Source organism: Trachypithecus francoisi, unplaced genomic scaffold (assembly GCF_009764315.1).
Source record: "Trachypithecus francoisi isolate TF-2019V2 unplaced genomic scaffold, Tfra_2.0 Lachesis_group15, whole genome shotgun sequence".
Classification (NCBI taxonomy): Eukaryota; Metazoa; Chordata; class Mammalia; order Primates; family Cercopithecidae; genus Trachypithecus; species Trachypithecus francoisi.
In genome coordinates this window covers 21,291,305-21,298,172 of record NW_022681460.1, presented here as the reverse complement: position 1 = coordinate 21,298,172, position 6,868 = coordinate 21,291,305, and the positions used below count along the sequence as shown (strand labels likewise).

The following is a 6,868-nucleotide window of genomic DNA, read 5'->3' as shown; positions in this document are numbered from 1 at the left end:
AAAAGGAATCCACTTCTTTGGATTGAAGTTTTTGCCTTTGGGGATTACAACAGCTTTGCTCTATTTTTTTCCTTTTAATTTTTAAGTTCCCCATACTTTCAGCCTCTTCCTGAATAAAGAATAATTATTTGACTGAAATTTATTTTCAGCACACGACCAAAACAGAAATCTTTTGAAGAAGCTCAAAATAACACAGGAAATAGTGAAGGGCTAATAGCTCAGATTCCTACAGTTATTTAGACTTACAGAAGAAAATTAAATGGATCAGTGTGTGTAGTAAGGGCTTTCAAGATATTTTTAATGAAATAGAAATTAGTCAATCCATCAGGTAAACACGGCAATCTGGAATGTATTTAGGTAAATTGGAGAGGGAAGTCAATTTAGAGGTCAGCAAAACACCATTAGTGTTTTGGAGTTGTCTTGAGGAAATGGGTCCTTCAAAGCACTGATTGTGCAATGGCAGCTGAGTCACTTAGGAAATTATGAGCCTGAATCCTGTGAGATGCCATCAGGTCCAATAAATATTATGCTTTTCTTCTCCCACCTCTTTCAACACATCTACATAATCTTGGTTTGAAGGTCATCCAGCTGTACTATGAGTAACCTTTGCTAATCTTTCCTTTGAATAATTTTAGTTTTCCTCTTTTCAATTAATAATCCATGCAGAATTTTGGTCTTTTATTCACTCTGGTTTACTGTATGGTCTGATGAGGCAATGGTCACACAACTTACAATTAAAGAGTTTCAAATTGACCCGCAGCCCCCGCGTCAAAGCTGGTTCCCAGCTCAGTCCCGTCTGGCAGTAGCCTGCCTCCTCTTTTCTTTCAAGGACCTCCTGGCAGGTAGAGTGGCCACAGCCATCTCCAGGATGGCAGTAGCTCCCATCAAGCGGCTCAAGCTGCTGCTGCTGGTGCAGCATGCCAGCAAGCAGATCATTGCAGATAAGCAATACAAGGACATTATAGACCATATAGGTCCATATTCTCAAGGAGCAGGGAGTCTTGTCCTTCTGGTGTAGTAACCTGACCAATGTCATCAGATATTTCCCCACCCAGGCTCTTAACTTTGCTTTCAAAGACAAATACGGCCGGGCGCGGTGGCTCAAGCCTGTAATCCCAGCACTTTGGGAGGCCGAGACGGGTGGATCACGAGGTCAGGAGATCGAGACCATCCTGGCTAACACGGTGAAACCCCGTCTCTACAAAAAATACAAAAAACTAGCCGGGCGAGGTGGCGGGCGCCTGTAGTCCCAGCTGCTCGGGAGGCTGAGGCAGGAGAATGGCGTAAACCCGGGAGGCGGAGCTTGCAGTGAGCTGAGATCCGGCCACTGCACTCCAGCCTGGGTGACAGAGCAAGACTCCGTCTCAAAAAAAAAAAAAAAAAAAAAAAACCAAAGACAAATACAAGCAGATCTTCTTGGGTGGTGTGGACAAGAGGACCCAGTTTTGGCACTACTCTGAAAGGAATCTGGCATCAGGCAGTGCTGCTGGGGCCACATCCTTGTGGTAGATGTAACCTCTTGATTTTGCCCGTCTAGCAGTCGATGTGGGTAAAACGAGCTGAAAGGGAATTCCGAGGCCTCGGTGACTACCTGGTTAAGATCTACAAATCTGATGGGATTAAGGGCCTGTACCAAGGCTTTAACGTGTCTATGCAGGGTATTATCATCTACTGAGCTGCCTACTTCGGTATCTATGACACTGCAAAGGGAATGCTTCCGGATCCCAAGAACACTCACATCGTCATCAGCTGGATGATGGCACAGACTGTCACTGCCATTGCTGGGTTGACCTCCTATCCATTTGACATGGTTGGCTGCCACATGATGATGCAATCAGGGCGCAAAGGAATTGACATCATGTACACAGGCAAGCTTGGTTACTGATGGAAGACTGCTAGAGAAGGATTGCTTGTGATGAAGGAGGCAAAGCGTTTTCCAAGGGTGGATGGTCCAGTGTTCTCAGAGGCAAGTTTTTGTGCTTGTCTTGCATGATGAAATCAAGATGTACACATAAGTTATTTCCTAGGATTTTACCCCCTGTGAAGAGGCACGTTGTATTATATAACATATCTTGAGCATTCTTGACAGATTCCTGACTGTTAATTTATCAGCAGCAAATATTTACTGGTTGAAAATGGGAAGCAATAATATTAATCTGACCAGTTTTCTCTTAAAGCCATTTCCATGATGACGAAGATGGGACTCAATTATATTTTTTATTTCAGTCACTCCTGCTAAGTAACAAATTTGGAGAAATAAAAATATCTAAAATTTTTTTAAAAGTTAAAAAAAAAAAAAATGCCAGGCGCGGTGGCTCAAGCCTGTAATCCCAGCACTTTGGGAGGCCGAGACGGGCGGATCACGAGGTCAGGAGATTGAGACCATCCTGGCTAACACGGTGAAACCCCGTCTCTACTAAAGAATACAAAAAAAAAAAACCCAGCCGGGCGAGGTGGCGGGCGCCTGTAGTCCCAGCTACTCCGGAGGCTGAGACAGGAGAATGGCCTAAACCTGGGAGGTGGAGCTTGCAGTGAGCTGAGATCCGGCCACTGCACTCCAGCCTGGGCGACAGAGCAAGACTCCGTCTCAAAAAAAAAAAAGTTAAAAAAAAAAAAAAAAGAGAGAGAGAGAGAGAGAATGTGTGTGGTGTCATTCATTCAATTAACCTGGCTGCTAAAATAAGCTAGGAGTAGCTATAAGTCATTGTAGTCGGGAAAATATCTTTTTCTTACAAGGGTATGAAATGGTTTATGGTATGATTTTTGAAGCATTAATAGTTGATAAGATTTATATAAATGGTATCATACACAGAAGGCAAATGTTTTTAGATATTTTTTAAGTGATCAGGACAAATGTTGTAGTGTGAGAAAAAGAGCCTGAAGTGTTAGGCGAAAAAGAGTAAAATGTCTGCAGAATTGCTAACATGCAGTTCTCAGGCTACTTGGAAAATGTCTCTCACTTTAAAAAGGAGTTTATGACTAAATAGTCTTTTTTCCTTTTTTATTTTTTAACTTAACTAGACTTTAGATTGAGTTCTAGTACTGAATAAAACAACTCAGAAAGATTGGTTTTTAATATTTCTTGTTTTGTTTGATACATTAACCATAATATTGGCCTTTCATACTAGGCTTTAAGCCCTTTATCTAGACTCTGGTCATATTGCTAACAGACAAAAGGTCGATTCTTACACATGCCATCCGGTCAACAACCTGCCAAGCAATTACTAAATACCTGTTGTGTATACTGCATTAACACCTTGAAAATTGTATGTAAAGGAAGTAAAAGACACGGTCCTATCTTTAAGGAATTGCTAAACTCTTTGGCATAAAATAATGAGTGACTTTTATTGCCTCTTCTTCCTCCAACCAGCTCTTAAATACTGCTTATATTTACTTTTTTGCCAGCATCTTCTGTGAGCATTTGTATCATTTCCCACCAAGACCAGTGCCCTGGGCTCCAATTACCACATGTAAGCTAGCGTGTCCAAAATTTCTGCTTCTGGTCCCAAGCCCTTGCTCAAACATCAGAGTTGCACTTTCTTTTGTTTTCTGGATAAATTCATACACATCTACCAAAAGTTCTTCAGAAACTGCAAGTTAATTTATATTCTCTATTTCCTCCACTTGGTATCTTTTGCTTTCTTTTCTTTTCTTTTTTTTTTTTTTTTCTCAGAGGGAGTCTTGCTCTGTCATCCAGGCTGGAGCGCAGTGGCACGATCTTGGTTCACTGTAACCTCCACCTCCCAGGTTTAAGCAATTCTCCTGTCTCAGCCTCCCAAGTAGCTGCAACTACAGGTGAGCGCCACCACGCCCAGCTAATTTTTGTATTTTTAGTAGAGACAGGGTTTCACCATTGGTCAGGCTGGTCTCAAACTCCTGACATCAAGTTATCTGTCCGTCTTGGCCTCCCAAAGTGCTGGGATTACAGGCGTGAGTCACTGCGCCCAGCCGTCTTCTACTTTTTAAAAGTCTGTTAGTGGCTTACAAAATCAGGGGATTTGAAATTCTCCTTCTCACTCACATCATCATTAATATCTGCCCACTCTCCCTCCAAATATCTCTATTAAAAAGTTCCAGAGCAGTTAAGTTTATGTTAACTGCTAGGGTAGCCTTACTTAACTGGTCTCTCTACTTCTAGTAGCTTCCCTCTTCCATTCACCAATCTGTATTATTTTTCTAAAAATCATATGTGATTACTCATGTAACTCTCATGGTAAGAAAAAAAAAAAAAAACCTTTAGTGGTTCCCACATACCTACAGAAAATATCCCAAAATCTTTATCATGTTATAAAGTCTCTTTTCTGCCTAGCAACCATCTATACCTCCAACCACTTTTCCTAGTCTTTCTTTTCCCACAGGCTTCCACTGCTTCCACACTACAGAGTCTCAATTTTTGGAGCACCTTAGAATTATGGGGAGTGTTATAAAAGTGCAGATTCCAAGACTCTAGAACCACAATCTCTTTAGTAGAGCGTGGGAAGCACTCATTTTTACTATTAACCTGCCCTAGAATTCCCTCGGAGAGCTCATCGCCCACCCTACTTGTTGTTCCAGCAAATTTCCACTTAATGCTTTAAGGTCTTGCTCAAATATTCTCATCTCAGGGTTTTTTTTTTTCTATATAAGTCACACGGTAGAAATCACTTTCAGTCATTGTGCTTATGGAATTCTAAATATTATGCAAATATATAGATTTATAAATTATTTTTGTTAAAACTACATTTCTCATTCCCCTTCCTCTTTTATATTTCCCCATAATATTTAGTGTCATCTGACATGTTATATATTTTACTTATTTATTTTCTTATGTTTGTCTCCTACCACGAGAATGTACACTCCAGTGGATAGAATTTTCAACTCTTTATTCAATGACAAGTGTCAAACATACAAAAAAGTTTAAAGATTTGTACAATGAGCCATCTTATGAACCCTCATCATGCAGAGTCAATAATTGCTAACATGCTGTCACTATTTGCTTCATCTATCCAGAAATAGATATAGCTGCAAACTTTCACATTTTATAAAATAAGTACAGATAATACCTTCAATTTATGTGCATTTTTTCACAAATGCAACCACTTATTCACAAAGGAGAACTCAAAAAAGACTTAAGAGTTAATTTGGGTTTTTGTTTCTTTGCTTTTTAAATAGAGACAGTCCAGGCTGGTCTCGAACTCTTGACCTCAAGCCATTCCCCTGCCTTGGCCTCCCAAAGTGCTGGTATTACAGAGGAGCCACCAGACTGGGACAAAAGGGTTAATTTGAATGTGTTTCTCCTGTTGAAGAAGACTATGAGCTCTAGGAAACAAAAATTTATTTCCTGAATCATTTGATAGTAAATTGTATGCTTCTTGAGAGTTCTTTCCTAAATAGTTCATCAGGTATTTCTTAGGAATAACATTTTCTATATAACCACAATAATTTTGACACCTAGAAAATCAAAATAACCCCTTCCTCCATTATCAGATTTTCCTAATTTTCAGCCATTAAGATTTCTCTAAGTTTTTTCACTGCTATATTCCCAACAGTCTGAACAGTCATTGGCTCATAGTAAGTATTAAATAAATAATTTTTAAATTGGTAGATCTGTATCTCTGATTAAACTGAGTTTCTTGAAAGCAGAAACTATGACCTTTTTGTCCCAAGTCCCTAGCATAGTGCCTGGAATATGGTAGGAGCTTCACATTTAACTGAACGGAAGGATACATTGTATTAGTTATGGTTATAAGAGTTGAGGTGACATAGAATTAAGGCATAATCAGAGAGGAAATAATTCAGGAAAAGAAAGGAAAGCTGATGTGTCTGAGAAGAATTTAGATCCAAGTCTTAAAGGAAATGGTGTCTTACAGCATGGCATGGAGGAAATCGCTGTTTCACAGATACAGATAATCTTTTCTGACTTTTTACAAATAAAAGATCTTTGTCGCAAATGAGAAGCTGTGAGACAGAAAGAAGGCTCAGTTTTTATGACTAATGTTGAAGACAGCTACTCAAGACCACGAAATAAGTAACATTGTCAAATAAGTAACATTGTCATGGACAAAAGATGACAACATTTTCAGAATGTATTGTATCAAACCATATAGCATAACCTAAAATCAAAATATGCTATTGATTTTGGTTGTCTTTCTTTATAATATCGAATTACATGAGTTTTTGTTTGTTTTTTTTTTTTTTTTATGTTTTGTGGATCCTACCCTGAACTAGGAGGCAGAAAAAAATCTAGGATGCAACTCTGGTCCTGCCTACGGAAAGATGGGCAGTTTTCTGTCACCACTGCTCTGGGTCTTGGTTTCTTCTTTTGTGAAATCAAGAATCTGAATTGGAATCAATAGTTTATAAACTGTATTACTAATAAAACCCTTTTTACGCTGCAATTTTTTATGGGTCATGTTGTCAAAATTCAAAATGAAATAAAAAGACAAGTGAAAAGTATTGCTCCTAATCCTGAACCTCGACAATCTAGTCCCACATGTAGAATACACTAAAGCTCCCAATTTTTTTGTGTAGTTTCTGAGGGACATTGTAAGTATAAATAGAAAATGTATTTATAAAATATATATGCATATTTTGTTTTTTAATGAAAATGAGAGGTAAGTTATTTATACCATTCTATGCTCTGCTTTTTACATTTCATGATTTATCTTGGAAATTCTGTCAGTATGTAGATTACCCATCTTCTTTTAAAGTTGCATAATATTCCATCCACAACTATTTATTTTACCAGTTCCCTATGAATAGACACATTGTTTCAACCTTTTGTAATTATAAATGATACTTCAATGAATAATGTATGTATAAATTGTTTACAGAACTATATTTATAGAATAGAGCCCCCGAACTGGAACTGCAGGATTAAATAATATGT

General features: G+C 38.5%; 1 pseudogene; it reads left to right on the top strand.

Annotated features, from left to right (window-relative positions):
• Positions 1-715: 715 nt before the first annotated feature.
• On the top strand, positions 716-2,015 carry LOC117097349 (annotated as a pseudogene).
• Positions 2,016-6,868: the final 4,853 nt, after the last annotated feature.